The sequence below is a fragment of the Phascolarctos cinereus genome, unplaced genomic scaffold, assembly GCF_003287225.1.
Source record: "Phascolarctos cinereus isolate Bilbo 61053 unplaced genomic scaffold, phaCin_HiC Scaffold_7;HRSCAF=346, whole genome shotgun sequence".
NCBI lineage: Eukaryota > Metazoa > Chordata > Mammalia > Diprotodontia > Phascolarctidae > Phascolarctos > Phascolarctos cinereus.
The window spans coordinates 78,939,631-78,958,697 of record NW_027556180.1 but is presented as its reverse complement, the minus strand read 5'-3'; the positions used below and the strand labels follow the sequence as shown (position 1 = coordinate 78,958,697).

The following is a 19,067-nucleotide window of genomic DNA, read 5'->3' as shown; positions in this document are numbered from 1 at the left end:
GCAAGCTATATATGGGATAAATAGGAAATGATTAACATAGGGAAGGCACTAGAATTAAGAGGGGATAGGGTAGATCATCATCTCATACAGCATACCAAGATAAGGTGAAAATGGATTCGTGATTTAGAAATAAAAGGTGATATCATAAACAAATTAGGAGAGCATGGAATATTTTACCTCTCAGATCTATGGGTGAGGAAAGAATTTGTGACCAAATAAGAGACAGAAAGCATTACAGAATATGATATAGACAAATTTAAAAGGTTTTGCACAAACAAAACAAATTTAGCCAAGATTAGAAAAAAAGCAGGAAACTGGGGAACAAATTTTACAGCAAGTTTCTCTGGTAAATACCTCATTTCTTAAATATGTAGAGAATTGAGTTAAATTTCTTCCTTCCTTCCTTCCTTCCTTCCTTCCTTCCTTCCTTCCTTCCTTCCTTCTTCTTTCTTTCTTTCTTTCTTTCTTTCTTTCTTTCTTTCTTTCTTTCTTTCTTTCTTTCTTTCTGTGAGGCAATTGGGGTTAAGTGACTTGCCCGGGGTCACACAGCTAGTAAGTGTCAAGTGACTGAGGTCACATTTGAACTCAGATCCTCCTGACTCCATGGCCCCGAGCTCTATCCACTGCATCACTTAGCTGCCCCAAGTTAAATTTTTAAGAATATAAGTCATTCCTTAAGGAATGTTTTCAGATGAAGAAATCAAAGCTATCTATAGTCATATGACAAAATGCTCTAAATCACTCTTGCTTAGAGAAATGCAAATTAAAACAACTCTAAGGTACCACTTCACACGTATCAGATTGGCTAATATGACAGAAAAGGAAGATGATGAATGTTGGAAGAGATGTGGGAAAATTGGGACACTAATGCACTGTTGGTGGAATGATCTAACCATTCTGGAGACCAATTTGGAACTATGCCCAAAAGGTTATAAAACTGTATTATAAAACCCTTTGACCCAGCTATATACCACTACTAAGTCTATATCCCAAAAGATCTAAGAAAAAGGAAAAGGACCTATTTGTACAAAATATTTGTAGTGGCTCTTTTGTGGCAAAGAACTGGAATGCAGTTTAAAGTACACTTTTTTTTAACTTTATTTTTTTCCAATCTGTTCTCTTTTGCAACATGGCTAATATGGAAATACATTTTGCATGATGGTATATTTATAATCTCTATCAAAGTGCTTGCCTTCTCAAAGAGGGAGAAGGGAGGGAAAGAGGGAGGAAGGGAACTTGAAACTCAAAAATGATAAAAAATAAATGTTTAAAATTGTTTTACATATAATTGATGAAAAATAACTACATTCTTTAAAAAAGAGAGAGAGAGAGAGAGAGAGAGAGAGAGAGAGAGAGAGAGAGAGAGAGAGAGGCTATTAGGTTTCACAGTGGATAGAGCACTGACCCTGGAATAAAAAAAAAAAGAGAGTGGGGATGATGCAGGCTTTCAGAAGAAGGGATTTTGGTTGGGACTTAAAGGAAGCTAGGGAGGTCAGTGGGAGGAGCAGAGGAGAGAGCTTTCCAGGCATAGGGGACAGCCAGAAAAAATTCTGGGAATAGAGAGATGGCATACTTGTTCATGGAACAGCTAGGAGGCCACTGTCACTAGATCAAAGATTATGTATGTGCTTGGGAAGTAATGTATAAGAAGCCTGAAAGGTAGGAAGGGGCTATGTTAAAAAAGGCTTTGAATGTCAAGCATAGAATTTTGTATTTGATCCTGGAAGCAATAAGTAACCCCTAAGTTTTATTGACTAGAGATGTAATGTGGTCAATTCTGAGCTTTAGAAAAAATCACTTTAGCAGCTAAATGGAGGATGGATTGTAGTAGGGAGGGCCTTGAGGCAGGCAGACCCATCAGTAGGCTATTATAATAATTCAGGAATAAGGCAATGAGAGCCTGCCCTAGATTGATGCCAGTGTCAGAGGAGAGAGGGGGAGTATTGGAGAATTGGTGCAAAAGTGAAATTGATAGGCCTTGGCAACAGCTTGTATATGGAAGATGAGAGCTAGTGACGGGTCCAGGATGATTCCTAGGTGGCAAGCCTGAAGAGTTGGGAGGATGATGTTGCCCTCTGCAGTAATAGGCAAGTTCAGATGGCAGTGAGAGGGAGGAGGGGGAGAGGAAATAATGAATTTAATGAGTTTAATGAGTTCGGGGGAAAGATAATGAGTTGGTTTTGGAAATGTTGAGTTTAAGACATCTACTGGATCTTCAGTTTGAGATACCAGAAAGGCAGATCCAGATGAGAAACTGGAGGTCAGCAGAAGGTTTGGGGCAATTTAGGTAGATTTGAGAATCATCAGCATAGAGACAGCAATTAAATCCACAGGAGCTGATAAGATGACCAAATGAAGTAGTATAGAGGAAGAAGAGAGGAGGGCCCAAGACAGAACCCTGAGGGACACCAAGGTTAGAGGACATGATCTGGAGAACAATCTAGCAAAAGAGGCACAGAAGCAATGGTCAGAAAGGTAGGAGGAGAACCAGGAGAGGATAGTATCCTGAAAACCTAGAAAAAAAGAAAGTATGAAGGAAGAGAGAGTGATCAATAATGTCAAAGGCTGCGGAGAGGTTAAGGAGAACGAGGTTAGAGATTCTCAGGTGACAATGCAATGTATGAAGTGCTCTGTATTTTCCAAAAGGAAGAAAGGTTTCAACACCCCCCCCAAAAAAAAAAATTCAGAAGCTTAGGTAGGCTATGAGAAATTTAGAGGTTATAAGTGACATCTAGAGAAAAACAGGACTCTGAGGGTGACACAGGATATATTTCATGCCATGAAAATAAGCTATAGACCTCAAACAATTATCTGCCAAGATTCCTACTTCTGTCTAATATCGTGGAAAATTATAAAATTGTACAGAAGCTAAGGCATGTCCGAAACATAACTGATTCTTGAGGGGGGAAAAGTATTGATTCTTAGGACAGGAAAGGACTGGAAAGAAGATGTTGAGTCTTCAAATACAGGGCTGAAGATGTGCTGATTCCCAGGAGAGGGGTCGAAATCTTGGGTGCACATTGATACTCTTCAAAAGCAGGATCAAGGGGCAGCTAGGTGGCACAGTGGATAGAGCACAGGCCTTGGAGTCAGGAGGACCAGAGTTCAGATCTGGCCTCAGATACTTGATACTTACTAGTTGTGTGACCCTGGGCAAGTCACTTAACTCTGATTGCCTCACCCCCCCCAAAAAAAGAAAGAAAAGTAGTATCAGGTTGTACAGTGGCTCTCACTAGTGGCCGGGAGAGGGGCATGGTGGATAAAATCTTGGGTGCACATTGATACTCTTGAAAAAAAAAAGAGTGGGGGGCAGCTAGGTGGTACAGTGGCTAGAGCTTTGGCCTTGGAGTCAGGAGGACCTGAGTTCAAATCCAGCCTCAGACACATAAGGCTCACTAGCTGTGTGACTCTAGGCAAGTCACTTAACTCCATTGCCTAGCAAAAAAAAAAAATGGTATTTGTACATTGGATCTCACCAGTGGCAGGGAGAAGGACATGATAGTGAAGGTTGACCTGCCTGCTACTAAAATAGGCCTCTGTGCCATGTCTAGCATGCATGCTATACGTTGCCAATCCTTGCTGTAGGCTAAGTAATAATAATGATGGTGATGACGATGAAGAAATATTACTATGTATCAGACACTGTGCTAAATGCTTTGCAATTATTATCTCATTTGATCCTCATGACAAGCCTTGGAGGTAGGTGCTATTATTATCCCTATTTTACAGATGAGGAAACTGAGGCAAATAGAGGTTAAGTGACTTACACAAGGTCTTACAGCTAATAAGCATCTGAGGCTGGATTTGAACTCAGGTCTTCCTGACTCTAGGCCTAGCACTCTATCCACAGCACCATCTAAATAGTCACCAAGGGTATTTTCCTAAAGATTATAAGGGTAGTTCATGAGGGTTTCAAAGGTATTTGTTCAGATACATGGTAACTAAAAAATCTTAATGAAGTTTTAAGTTATTAAAGATCATATGATCCTGGGTAAGTCACTTAAATGCTCATTTTCCTAATCTGTAAAATGAGGCTTTTGGATCCTGATGTATTTTTAATCTATGCCATAAAAGTTTTAGAGCAGTGCAAATTCAGTTTGAGTATAACATAGTATTCAAAAAAACTAACGTTATCCTTGCTGCATTAAAAACAAGAGAGGCACAGCATCCATAAGAAAAGTCTGCCGCTAAAAAGCCTAGCTAGCTACTAGTAGCTCAGTTTTAAGCTACTCAAGCTGAAAACTCCAAGGCTACTCTGTATATGCAGTGAGGTCTATTTTGTACACCATGACTACTATGATGAATTAATAGAATTTACAAGTCCAGATTTTGCTTCTGCTATACTCACAGTTGTACCAACACTTCACAGACTCTCAGAGTTGAAATGGATCTCAAAAGTCACACAATTCAAACCATACTTGACCTAGAATTTCCTCCATATCCTATCTGCCATTGTGGCAGCTTTTAAGGGAGCCTAGGATAGCCCTGGGGCAAGGACGACTAGATGGTATAGAGTGCTGAGCCTGGAGTTAGAAAGAGCCGAGTTCAAATCCAGTCTCAGACACTTATTAGCTATATGACTCTGGGAAAGTCACTTAACTCTGTTTGCCTCAGTTTTGTCATCAGTGAAATGAGCTAGAGTAAAAAATGGTAAACCACTCCAATATCTTTTCCAAGAAACCCCCAAATGGGGTCATGAAGAGTTGGACAGGACTCAACAACAAGAACAACAAAGGATAGCCCTAGATTTTCTGCACTCCATTAAAACCAAGTGACTTGTCTAAGGTCATACAAGTAGCAAGTAGTAGAGCCAAGATTCAAACCCAGGTCCCCTGACTCTAAACCCAGTGTTCTTTCCATTACACTTTGCTGTCTCATTTTTCATACAAATGATAGTCTAGCCATGTCTTACCCACTTTCTCTTTCTGAAGAGGTTTTTTTTAATTCAAAGGTAGAACTTTACATCCATTCCTGTTCACTTCCAATTTATTAGATTAAGTCCATTATCGTAGTCTTTATCTTTCTGGATCCTGACTGTTATCTAAGTTTTGGCTCTCCCCTATTCAAATTGTTGAAAAACTTCATCCAGATCATTCAATGAATCAATCAATCCTAATAAACAATTATTAAACACTTAGCATGGGTCAGATAACTTACTGTTCAATTGTGTCTGACTCTTCCTGACCTTATTTGGAGTTTTCTTGGCAAAGATACTGGAGTGGTTAGCCATTTCCTTCTCCAGTTCATTTTATAGATGAGGCAAACAGGGTTAAGTGACTTGCCCAGAGTCACACAGCTAATAAGTACCTGAGGCTGGACTTGAACTCAGGTCTTCCTGAGTCCAGGGCTGGCACTCTATCCACTGTGTCAACTAGGTGCTGTATATTTAAGGAGCAAAGTGAAACAGTCCCTGCTTTCAAAGAGCTAATATTTTGATGGAGGAGACATACATGTGTGCAGAAACATACATGTATGCACATGTGTAGCATGTGTGCATACATACCCCCAAATATACACCAGCCAACCTTGGTGTGAAAGGCATTTGGCTAGAAGCTCTGGAGACCAGGAGGGGCCTCGTGTAAAAGGTAGGGCTTGGACTGAGTCTTGAAGAAAATGAGGGAGAGATAAGAAGGGAAACATCCCAATATTTTTTTAAGTGAAAAGAATGGAATCTGCATGATTTAGGCCAGTGAGTTTGTCTTTAATTCTTGGCAAATGTCCCAGTATTCAGAAAGGAGAAGAAGGCTAGTAAGATTAAAACAAAATGTTTTTTGCAAACTTTTAGACTTTATTGTTGAACATCTAGAAGAGTGTATGGTGGCCACAAAGAGCCAACATGCCTTCATTAAGAATAGTCCATGTCTGGGGCAGCTAGGTGTCACAGTGGATACAGCACCAGCCTTGGAGTTAGGAGGACCTGAGCTCAAACCCCACCTCAGATACTTACTAGCTGTGTGACTCTGGGCAAGTCACTTAACCCTGATTGCTTCAACAACAAAAGAATATTTTGTGTCAGGGTACCCTCATTTCCTTTTTTGACAATGGTACTAGACTACTAGACCAGAGGAATGGTAAACAAATATCATTTACTTAGATTTTAGTGCAGCATCTAGCAGTCTCTCATATTATTCTGGTACACAATTTAGAGAAAGGTGAGGTAAAATATAATATGATGAAGGGGATACAGAACGTTAGAATGGATAAACTCATAGAGTAGTCATGAATATTTCCAAATCCACTTGAAAGGAGGTCTCTAGTAGAGTGCCCTCAGGGATCCTGGGTTGATCTTGTGCTATTTAACATAGGATTATAGATTTAAAATTTAAGGGAGCTTAGAGGTTACCTACACTGTCTCCTCTTATTCCACTGGTCTCAATTAATTCTCCACCCCCCTCTGAATAGTCCCATTTCTACCTTCATTGGTGTCTGTTCTGTCCTCTCCACTTTTTATTGGTGTTCATCTTGGCCTCCCACTGAGGGAAGAATGACTATTATGTATTGCCTATGTTATTACATGCAATTGGTTGGGTATCTCATTGAGATGGTCCATTAATACATAAATCTTGGACAAGCATAATAGAGGAGATTGGGCTGGATTACATCTAAGAAGTTTTACAGGACTTTTAATAAAGCTAAATGATTTTCTGATACAAGTATCTTCTTAAAAAAAGGTTCATTGATGCTTTTGTTCTTATATTGCAGTCATTTCTAGATATATCTCCCTCCTCTGCCAAGTGTAACAAAGGAAAACAGGTCTGTGAAACCATCTGAGACAGTGACTGCATCTGACAGTGTATGCAATATTCCATACTCATGGTCTCCCAATCCTTACCAAAAGGATCTTTGGGGCCAACATGAAAACCCATAGCTACACCAACTATGTTGCTGGTTATGCTATATCAGCTGCAAATTACGTAACACCACAATTGTTTCAAAGAATAAAGTTGCCGAATATGATATGAAAGATATATGGAGAGTGTAAGAAGAATGAAGAAAACTACCAAGAGGTAAATATTATAGCAACTGAGAGCTGCCTTTTCCTTCCTGTATTCCTTTATGAGGGGCAAGGGATGAGGTTGGACTTGATGGTCTCTAATGTTCTCTGTACCTATAAATCTTTGATACTATGTCCCCAAAGTCTTCTCTTCCCCATGCCTACCAGCCCCAGTTCCTTCAATTGATTCTCATATGGTATGATCTCAAGAAACCTCAGTATCCTGGTTACCTTCCTCTGGAGGCTGTTTAGTTTATCTTTCTAAAATGAGGAACCCAAAACTAAATATAATTCTTGAATTGTGCTTTGACCAGGACAGGACACAACACGACTATCACCTCCTTTGCCCTGGACACCTCCATTCTCTCAATCCAGCCAAGCTTTTTTGGCTACCATATTGCATTGTTGACTCATATTAAACTTGCAATGCACCAAAACCACCAGATAATTTCCAGATGGACTTTTGTCTACCTAAACCTCCACCATAATATACGTGTAAAATTGAATCCAAGTGTGAGATAACATAATGTGGTGAAAAGGACACCGATTCTGGAGTTAGAGGATCTGGTTTCAAATCCTGCCTTTGATCACCTGTGTGACACTGGGCAAGTCATTTACTCTCCTTTGGCCTCAGTTTCCTTATCTGTAAAATGAAGGGCTTAGACTATATCTATATGAAGTTACCTCTAGCTCTAGATCTATGTTTCCATGACTTGACATTTGTCCTTCTTAAATTTCTTGTTATTAAATTTGATCAACAAAGCCTCATAATATTTTTTGGTTCCTGGCTGTCATCTTAAAACTTTAACTATCTCTTCCATCCAAATTTGACAAGCTTCATCCAATCAATAACTGATTTTAATATAAATAGCCCAGAGGCAAGGACAAATTCCTGGAGCACTCCACTGGAGACTTCAGACCTGATACTCATACATTAATGACCACTTTGGGGGTTATGGACATTTTACCAGTTCTAAATCTACCTAACAATGCTATTATTTAAAATTAGCTATCCTGTGCTCAACAATAGTATATGGGAAAAATTTTCAAATTCTTGCTGAAAATCTGATAAAATTGAAGCTAGAGAATTCACTTGGTCTACCAGTCTAGTAACCTTGCCAAAAAAGGAAATGAGATTAGATTGGCATGATTTCTTCTTGGTAAATCATACTCATTCTTTGTGACCACTGCTTCCTTTTCTAGAGATTCATTAACCACGTCTTCCACAAAAAAATACTACAATTTTGTTAAGAATAGAAGTTGAGCTCATTGGTCTAATGTTTACAGACTTCACTCCTTTTCTTTTGCTGAAAATCAGGATAATATTTCCTCTTCACCATAGCATATCTCCTGTTCTCCTATCCTATGGATAGGCAATCAAATCTTCCAGTTCTTTCAGTATTCTGAGATGTAATTCATTTGTGCCTTGCGATGAACTCATTAAAGGTAGCTAGGTACTCTTTTACTAGTTTCCTACTTATCATGTGTTTCATCTTTCTTTTAGGCATTTTGTTCTATCTTTTAATCTATTTTCGATTAGCACTGAATTATGTACTCATATCATATTCTGTATTTTATGTCGCCACAAATATTTTGTAAGTTCCCAGAAATCGAGGCATCTTTTATGTACCTTAACACATTTTACATAGTACTATGCATCTAATAGACTGATTATCAAAATGATAGAGCTGATCATCTGAATCACAGAACTGATATTCTAGAATTCTATTGATTTTCACAAACATGCTTGGAGCATTGGGCTAGGCAATTTAAAGGCCACTTCAAGATCCAAAGTTCTAAGAGTTTCCGGATTTTTGAATCCAATTTTATTTCCTCTAACACCAGAATCCAACCCTATCCTTGAACACTAGATTGTTTCACTCAGCATTCTAAAATCCTTTTCGTTTTTCTTCCCTCCTCCCCAAGATTATTCCTCTCTCTGAACTTTTATTTACTCTAGCATTGGGTCCTTTCACTGAAATAAAAATTGCTGTTATCAAACAGGATAAAATACATTGTGTTCCCCTCTCTCTGTAGCACCATTCTCTACTTCACACATTTTAATTATTAGGTCCCTAAATGGAAGTTATTACCTAACAGACAAGCTATTAATGGTACATTTGCAGGAGACTGAAATCTTTCTGATAATTGTAGGTTCAAAATAAATAGCATTGGATGATGAAATTAAATTCGACAGAGTAAGTGAAGCATAAAAGTGTACAGTATTCTCATTACATTGAAAGTGAGATCAAAGCTGAAGGAAAAGAGAATAGGATGGAGCCGGTCTCATAGCTTTCTCAAGGACATTATCTTCCATTCCTGTGATTGTCATCCTCCAAATGGCTTTTGAAAACTGCACCAATGCGGATTCTGTCTGTTTGCTGCAGTATTGATTGTTCCCTGTAGAAATCTCCCCAAGGAATCCTCCAACTAGTTGAGACCGATTTACACATAGCCACACTTTACTGCAGTTGCATATATTTGGATGGTTTTGGTCAATCATTCTATCAACAATCATTTATTAAGCACTTAACCATGTGCCAGTCAATGTGCTAAGTGCTTGGAATACAATAAAAGGGAAAAAATGTGGTTCCTGCCTTCAAGGAGCTCACATTCTAATGAGACAGATGACATGAAAACAATTGTATGTAGAAGATATATATGTACATATATGTGTGTATATATATATATATATATATATATATACACACACACACATCTATACAAATGTAAAATATATATGTTAAAGAGAAGGTAATCTCAGAGGGAAGGCATCTATTTTTCTCATGTGTACCGTATACATAAAGAGTTAGCTCATAAATGACCATACTTATAAGGCCCTTAGGCACCTGGGAGAGGTCTCAGATCTACTGCAATATCTAACGGTGTGCCCAGAATTTCATTCCAACGCTCTATAGGATTTAAGATATGTAAAGCTCATTTTTTCTTTCTATTTTTATTTAATATTTTCCCCCAATTATATATAAAAGCAATTTTTAACATTAGTTTTGTAAAATTTTGAGTTCCAAATTCTCTCCCTCCCTCATTCTCCTTCTTCATTGACAAGGCAAGCAATTTGATATGTTATACGTGTGTAGTCATGCAAAGTATATTTCTATATTAGCCATGTTGTAAAAGAAAATACAGACCAAACAAACAAACAAGAAAAAGAAAGTTTAAGAAAGTATGCTTCAATCTACATTCAGTCTCCATCAGTTTTTTTCTCTGAAGATGAATAGCATTTTTCATCATAAGTCTTTTGGAATTGTCTTAGATCAGAGGTGGGGAACCTGCAGTCTCGAGGCCACATGTGGCCTTCTTGGTCCTTGGGTGTGACCTTTTGACTGAGTCCAAGTTTTACAGAACAAATCTTTTTATTAAGGAGATTTGTTTTGTGAAGTTTGGACTTAGTCGAAGGGCTGCACTTGAGGACCTAGAGGGCCACATGTAGCCTTGAAGCCACAGGTTCCCCACCCCTTTCTTGGATCATTGTATTGCTAAGAATAGTTAAGTCTTTCACAGTTGATCACTGTACAATATTGCTGTTACTGTGTACAATGTTCTCCTGGTGCTGCTCATTTCACTTTGCATCAGTTGATGTAAGCCTTTCCAGGTTTTCCTGAGAGCATCCTGCTTGTCATTTCTTATAGCACAATAGTATTCCATTACATTCATATACCACAACTTGTTCAGCCATTCCCCAATTGATGGGCATCCCCTCAATTTCCAATTCTTTGCCACCACAGAAAGAGTTACTATAAATATTTTTGTACATATAGATCCCTTTTCTTTTCTTTTTTAATCTCCTTGGGATACAAACCTAATAGTGATGTTGCTGAGTCAAAGAGTATGCATGGTTTTATAGCCATTTGAACATAGTTCCAAATTTTTCTCCAGAATGGTTGAATCAGTTCCCAACTCTACCGACAGTGTATTACTGTACCAATTTTCCCACATTCCCTCCAACATTTGTCATTTTCCTTTTCTGTCATATTAGCCAATCTGATAAGTGTGGGATGGTACCTCAGAGTTATTTCAATTTAGATTTCTCTAATCCATAGTGATTTAGAGCATTTTTCACCTGAGAATAGATAACTTTGATTACTTTGTCTGAAAACAGCGTTTTCATAACCTTTGACTATTTATCAATTGGGTAATATCATATATTATTATAAATTTGACTCAGTTCTCTATATATTTGAGAAATGAGACCTTTATCAGAGAAACTTGCTGTAAATTTTTTTCACAGTTATGATAACTAACTGTATTTCTCTCCATCCCATTCCTTCCCCTCCTGAGTATCCTACTCTCTCTCTGTCCTTTCACCCTATCCATCTTCAAAAGTATTTTGCTTCTCACCACCAGGCTCCCTTAATATGCCCTCCCTTTTATTAGTCTCTCCCACCTTCTTTTATCCCTTTCTCCTCCTATTTTCCTGTAGGATAAGATAGAGTTCTATACCCAACTAAGTGTATTTGTTATTTCCTCTTTTCTGATGAAAGTAAGGTTCATGTGCCCCCCACCTCTCCCATCTTCTCCATCTCTGTAAAAGCTCTTTTGTGCCTCTTGTATGTGAGGTTATATCCCCAGTTCTACCTCTCCTTTTCCCCTTCTCCCAGTGCATTCCCCTTTCTCACCCCTTAATTTTACTTTGTTTTTAGATAATCATTCCATCATATTCAACTCACATGTATGCCTTCTATCTATGTATATTCCTTCTAACTACCCTAATAATGATAAAGTTCTTAGGAGTTAAAAGTGTCATCTTCCCATGTGGGAATGTAAACAGTTTAACCTTATTGAATTCCTCATGATTTCTCTTTCCTATTTACCTTTTTATTCTTCTTTTGGGTCTTGTATTTGAAAGTCAAATTTTCTATTCAGCTCTTGTTATTTCAGTAAGAATTGTTGAAAGTCTTCTGTTTCATTTAGTATCCATTTATTTTGCTGGGTAGATGATTCTTGGTTGTACTTCTAGCATCTTTGTCCTCTAGAATATCATATTCTAGGACCTCCAGTCCTTTAATGTAGAAGCTGCTAAATCTTGTCTCATCCTGACTGTGGCTCTATGATATTTGAATTGTTTCTGGCTGCCTTCAATAGTTTCTTCTTGACTTGGAAGCTCCAGAATTTGCATATAATATTCCTGGGAGTTTTCATTTTGGGATCTCTTTCAGGAAGTGATTGGTAGATTCTTTCTTTCTTTTTTTTTTTGTGAGGCAATTGGATTAAGTGATTTGCCCAGGATCACACAGCTAGTAAGTGTCAAGTGTCTGAGCCCAGATTTGAACTCAAGTCCTCCTGACTCCAGGGCCAGAGCTCTATCCACTGTGCCACCTAGCTGCCCTGGTAGATTCTTTCAATTTCTATCTTTTCCTCTGGTTTTAGAATATCAAGGAAGTTTTCCTTGATAATTTCTTGAAAGAAGATGTCTAGGCTCTTTTTTAATCATGGTTTTCAGGTAGTCCAATAATTTAAAAATTATCTCTCCTCAATCTATTTTTCAGGCCAGTTGTTTCCTCAAAGAGACATTTTACATTTTCTTCTATTTTTTCATTCTTTTGATTTTGTTTTACGTATAGCTATGTAATTTCCGTCTGACCAGTTGTCTGACCCTCTTATTATCTGTAGGCTGAGAGTTCCACTGCTGCCACTGCTTATTGTCACCCACTTTAAAGTCTATTTTTTAACATCTTTGCTGAAAAATTTAATCTTTAACAAATAAATGGAGATAAGTAATCTTAGCCTTGCTATGATTTTTGTTATGTAAGTTGTTTGAGGAATCAAGTCAATTTGTGCCAACTGCCTTTATTAAACTCTTGCTATGTTCAGGCACTGTGCTAAATGCTAATGATACAAAGAAAGGATAAAGTTGTCTCTACCCTCATTCCAATGAGAGAGAAAAGCCACAAATAGCTAAATTCATACAGGTTATAGGTAAAAGGGTAAATTAGAGATCATATCAGAGGAAGGCACTGGTAAGGGAAGGGAGTTCTTTTGCAAACTGTAGGATTTGAGCTAACTTTTGAAGGAAGCCGAGAAAGACAGGAGGCTTCCAGGCATGGGGAGCAGCCAGTGCAAAGGCATGAAATCAGGGGATGAAGGGTCATGTGTAGGAAACTGCAAGAAGGCCAATGTAGATGGATCAGAGAGTGTATAACTGCATAGTATGGAAGTTAAGGAAAAATGAAAAAATAGTAAGAAGCCAAGTTGTGAAAGGCTTTGAAAACCAAATAGAAGATTTGATATTGATTTTGGAGGTAATAGGGAACCACTGAGGTTTACTATGTAGGAGAGTGACATGGACAGTGACCTGTCCTTTAGAAAGATCACTTTGGCAATGGAGTGGACTGAGGGAGGAGAGACTTTAGGTGGAGAGACCAACCAGAAGGCTCTTGCCATTGTCTAGGCATGAGAGCCTGCACTAGGGTGGCAGAAGTGTCAGAAGAGAGAAGGGGACATGTAAAAAAAATGTTGTAAAGATAGAAACAACAAGGCTAGACCACAGCATGGATATGTGGGGTGAGTCATCTTTAAATATACCCTTGCATGTCAAGAATGAGAAAAAAAAGCATTGTTAGCATTTGGATTGGGAGGCCTTGAGAAAAACACCCAAAGGATCTCTGTATTTCCCCATTTCAGCACTTTCTTTACTTCATTATTCTTTTGCCTTTCTTGAGCCATTTACAATTTTCTTCTTTGTGAAGCTGACAATTTGCTCCATTTTGTGTATTCCTCCTGTTTGTTCTGATAAGTGTTGTCCCTAGACCACAAGCATGCTAGTGGTTGTGGTAGGGAAAGTGTGTTTAAATTCCTTTTGTAGCAATAGGGGAGATTTCTCCCCAGTTAATGAGGCTCTTGGCCAGGTTCTCTATGTACCATACTGCACACAGAATCTTTTGCAGTTAGATCCTTAATAAATGCCATTTGAAAAGGCAAAATGTCTTTCTCAAGTCAGACCCTTAGTAAGCAGTGAGACCCTTTCTACAAAGAACACATTTTCATCCAAGTATTTCCTTCAAGGGAAATAGTTACTTTTGATTCTGGGAAGCAATTTGTGTAGCAAGAGAGGGGAACCAAAGAAGGAGATAGCACTGAAATCTAGTTCCCACTGGAAGCCACCATCCTCACCCAAAACACACACATACACACAGAGCCTGGCTATTCTTCTGCTAATGGGATTGGCACCGTTTAAAGCAGTCTGCGAGGGCATTGTCTGCAACCACAGCAAGAGAAACATTATTCAAAGGCCATTCAGATCCGAAAAGAAGCGGCCCGAGCAGAGTAATTATCGAAGGCTCTCCATTAACTAGGACATCTTTGCTCTTTGTCTGTGTTGTTTTAATAAGGCCCACTAATGGGACTGTGGGGGAGGGGGCACACTAATGGGTCTTTAAAAAAACCTTCTTTCCCTCTTTATTTTCAGAGGCTGCTTTTAGAGAAACTGACAGTAAAGCCAGAAGTTACCATATTGCAAACTGACCTTCAAAAAAACTTGGTGCGGACCCCAGCTGCTTACAGAGACTCGGGTATTCAGAATGCTCTAACAGCTTTGTCTTTTGCTTCCCTTTTAAGTTGGAGGTAAGTTTATCTCCGTTGCTTGTATATTTCCGCTGCGTCTTTGCCCTTTGGTCTCCTGGGAACTTCTCGCTGGAAAGAGCATCCCTTAGTGGCAAGAGTGTGTAATGACATGATGGAGAGATTTCTGGCTGAAAGAGCTTTATTATTTTAGTCACTCGCAGGGACATCTCTAAGAAACACCTTGCCAATTCCAGGTCCCACTCCTGTCTGACTCAGCTCTCTTAGCCACTTAGAATGAAGTTCAAAGTTGGGTGAGTTATTAATATTAACACAAACCAATAATATGGCCGTTGCCATAAATATGAATAAAACTAAATGAGATTGGATACCTTCCACTACCCTATTCCAATAATAGATTTGTATGTATATAAATTAGTTTCAATACTTTCCATAAAACAAACAGTTGTACCTCACATGAACTTACTTTGCCATTCAAAATTAAAAACCAGACACATATAGTCTCAATGAAAACTTAAAACAATTTCATTATGTGATTATCTATCCAAAGTTATTCATCATGACTGGGGATTGCCTTATAAAAAGCAATAATTCTATCATGAAAAATTCATCCCTAATTGTTGTTACTAAACATATAGTCTTAATAACCTCTGTAGATGCTAATGGAGTGGGGAAAAGTAGTTCTGCACTGGTTGAGTGAGAGAATCATCAACTAATCAGTCGGCAAGCATTTATTAAGCATAGGGAGTAACTTAAACAAAAGCATAGAGGAAGAAGACATGGTACATTTAGAGGGCAGAGGAACACGCTCTATCTTCACCTCTACTTCATGGAATCCCTTGGGTCCCTCAAAGCATAGCTCAGGTGCCACATCCTACATGCCTTTCCCTGGTCTCTTCAGGACTTAGCACTCTCTTTTTCCCTGTGTCTGCCTCTGTCCCTCTGTCTCTCTGTGTCTCTGTCTGCTTGTCTGTCTATCTATCTGTCTGTCTCTGTCTCTCTCATTCTGATCAATAATGATGATGAGTGGATCATTGCCACTACATATCTCTGACTTCTATTCTTACTGGAAGTTGATAAATAAGGCCAGAAAAAGTCCTATGAGTGAAGGGGTAATTAAGGAAGGCCCCTGTTAGCCTAATACTGTTGGTCCTAGTCCTAGGTTAGATTTATTTTTAAAATTTACTATTTTATTTTTCCTCAATTACATGTAAATTTTTTTTACATTTGTTATTAAAATTTTGAGTTCCAAATTATCTCCCTCCCAGTGGACCTCCTCCCTTCCCCTGCCATTGACTAGCAAGCAATTTGATATAGGTTATACATGTGTAGTCATACAAAACATATTTCCATATTAGTCATGTTGTAAAAGAAAATATAGACCAAAAACACCCCAAGAAAAATAAAAAAAGTAAAAAAAAAGGTATGCTTCAATCTGTATTCAGACTCCATCAGTTCTTTCTCTGGAGGTGGATAACATTTTTCATCATAAATTCTTCAGAGTTGTCTTAGACCATTGTATTGCTGAGAATAGCTAAGTCATTCATAGGCGATCATCTTACAATATTGCTGTTACTGTGTGCAATGTTCTCCTGCTTCTGCTCATTTCACTTTGCATCAGTGCATGTAAGTCTTTCCAGGTTTTTCTGAGAGCATCCTGCTCACCATTCTTGTACTACAATAGTATTCCATCACAACTAGATTAAATTTAAAGACTTCTAAAGGATCATGAAATGAAAAAGAAGTGTCATTATTGGATGTGGCTGATCACTTCTAATCATATACTTCTCCAAAATTTTAAATATTTCAAAATTGTGGGTGAAAACAAAAGTATCAGCTATTTTGTTTTAGAAAAAAATCTTGGTAAGGGCATATGAAAATCAAAACTAATATGCCTAACCTTGGCTGTCCCTCTCTGTTCCCTTTTTGCCTTGCCACATAAGTGAGTGGAGGAACTTAGCCAGGATTTCCCCCTCCTGTCTCTTCCCTATCCATTGCACCATATGTGCTATCTCCAGATTAATCTTCCTGATTCACAGTTTTCATTATGTTACTGAACTTTTTAGAAACCTTGAAGGATTATTCGTTGCTGACTAAATAAAACCCTTCAAAATCTGGCTCCAACCTGCCCTTTCTGTTTTATCTCATGCTATACACCTTCATGTGTGTTATACATTCCAACCAAACTGAACTACTTGCCATCCCTTAAGCAAGTGATGTCGCTCTCAAGGCTTGACTTCTGCATTCCCTTTCATGTCTACATCTATGAAACATCTCTATTGTTTTCCTGCCTCCATGTCTTTACTCACATTGTTCCCTAAGCCTTGAATGCTGTTCCATTCATTGCCACCTATTTAAATCCTACCCATTTACTAGAAATCTAGGTGGAGCAGTGGATAGAGCTTTGGACCTAGAATCAAGGAGACCTGAATTCAGATCTGACCTCAGACACTAACTGTATGACCGTGAGCAAGTCATTTGACCTGCCTCAGTTTTCTTACCTGTAAAATGGGTCAATTATAGTACCTACTTCCCAGGATTGTTGTGAGGATCAAATAAGAGTATATTTGTAAAGCACTTAGTGTAGTGCCTAGCACTTCAAGACTCAGGTAAAATGCATCTTCTCTATGAAGACTGCCTTGATCTTCTCAGTCTTTCCTGCCTTCGAACAGGTCTCCCTTTGTTTACATCTCTCTTATCCCATCTATTTTGCATTATATTTGTCTGTGAAGTGGCAATATTTCCATTATTTGGTTATAAATTCCTTAAATAAAAAGATCACATCTTATTTAGCTTTGTGTCTCCCTCAGTGCCTAGCATTGTGCTTTGGACAGAATAAATGCTTAATAAGTGTTGAACATTGATTGAATGAATGTTGAATACTAAATGGAATCTACTCTGCTGTTGTTTAGTCTTTTTCAGTTGTGTCTGACTCTCTGTGACCCCATCTGGGGTTTTCTTGGCAGAGATACTGGAGTGGCTTGCCATTTCCTTCTCTAGCTCATTTTGCAGATGAGGAAACTGAGGCAAACGGGGTTAAGTGACTTACCCAGGGTCGCACAGCTAGTAAGTATCTGAGGCCAGATTTGAACTCAGAAAGATCAGTCTCCCTGACTCCCTTTATCCACTGTGCCACCTACCTGCCCTCTAAAACTGTCTATTTAAAAACACACCTTCCATTCATCCAATGAAATGTAAAGTTCCCCAAGACCAGGTATTGCTTTGTTTGTCCTTGTATACCCATTAGCTAGCACAGCACCTTATACATAAAATATGCTTAGTAAAAGATTTGTTAGATTGAATTCATTCAGTCAGGCACCAAGTATTTACTGGGCACGTGTAAAGTAATAATGGTTCATATACATAGCACTTCAAGGTTTAGAAAATACTTAATATACATCATCCCATTTGATCCTCACAACAACCCTGTAAGATAGGTACTATTATTATTCCTATTTTGCAATTAAAAAAACTGAGGCTCAGAGAGGCTAACAGGGGTGGGGAACCTGCAGCCTCGTGGCTCCCCACCCCTGGGCCACTAAGAGACTTGCTTAAGGTCACAAAGCAAATCTGAAGTAAGATTTAAACCTAGTTCTTCCCCAAGTGCAACACTGTCTAATATACTCTGCTGCTTTCTCAAAATACTGCATTACGAGCTTTGGAGAAATATAAAGAATATCATTTCCATTTGTTGAAAGGAAAATAAATAAAAGAAGAGACGGTAATATTGTTGATTGAATAGACACAATTGAAAAAAATAAAACCTGAATTGGTATTCATGGTGATGAAGTTAAAAGGTAGGCAATGAGAACACGAAATTCTTCTCTCTCAGTCACAATATTGACCTCCATTACAGTGAAGCCATCAAATTTCCCTAATAGCCCTATCTTACCTGATCTTTTCAGACTGTATTTTCAGACTAATTTTAGAACTATGGTTAAATCTGCTTTTATTCTTTTTCAGGGGACTGAAAAAGGAGAAAGATTCTCATCAGGGAAGCATTAAACAGTGACAAAAGGGCCTTATGGATCATTGGATAGAGTTTTAAAAGTTGAATGCTATGTTCTGGGGAGCAGCAGTAAATGTGGAAAACAGTATGAATTGTTTGTGTGTGTGTGTGTGTGTGTGTGTGTGTGTGTGTGTTATGATGACTGATTTTGGAAGAAATGTTCCTTGGTTCACAAGGAAGGAATAAAAACTTCATTTAAAATGTGAAATAAGCCATCTTTCTTTGAAGGGTACCTATGAGAATAAAATAGTAGGATGATATTCCTTATTGTATGTCTTACATCTGAACTGAATTTCTTTTATGGGAACAAGTCATGTAATAACCAAGATAATTTGGCCATGTTAAAGAACAATCACTCCTCCACATAAGGCTATGAATGAGAAGTTAATAAGAGACAGTGAAGAGGCAGCTAGGTGGCACAGCGGATAGAATGCTGGCCCAGGAGGACCTCAGATGCTTATGTGACCCTGGGCAAGTCACTTAACCCTGATTGCCTCTAAAAAAAAAAAGGCAATGAGTGGTTGT

The 19,067-nt window shown here is 38.3% G+C and overlaps 1 long non-coding RNA gene across 1 annotated transcript; it reads left to right on the top strand.

Moving 5' to 3' along the window:
• The first annotated feature begins 13,852 nt into the window (after positions 1–13,852).
• On the top strand, positions 13,853–18,802 carry LOC110223324 (uncharacterized). Its single transcript, XR_002328667.2, has 3 exons — positions 13,853–14,278; positions 14,421–14,575; positions 18,497–18,802. It is a non-coding gene; the product is annotated as an uncharacterized LOC110223324 (long non-coding RNA).
• Positions 18,803–19,067: the final 265 nt, after the last annotated feature.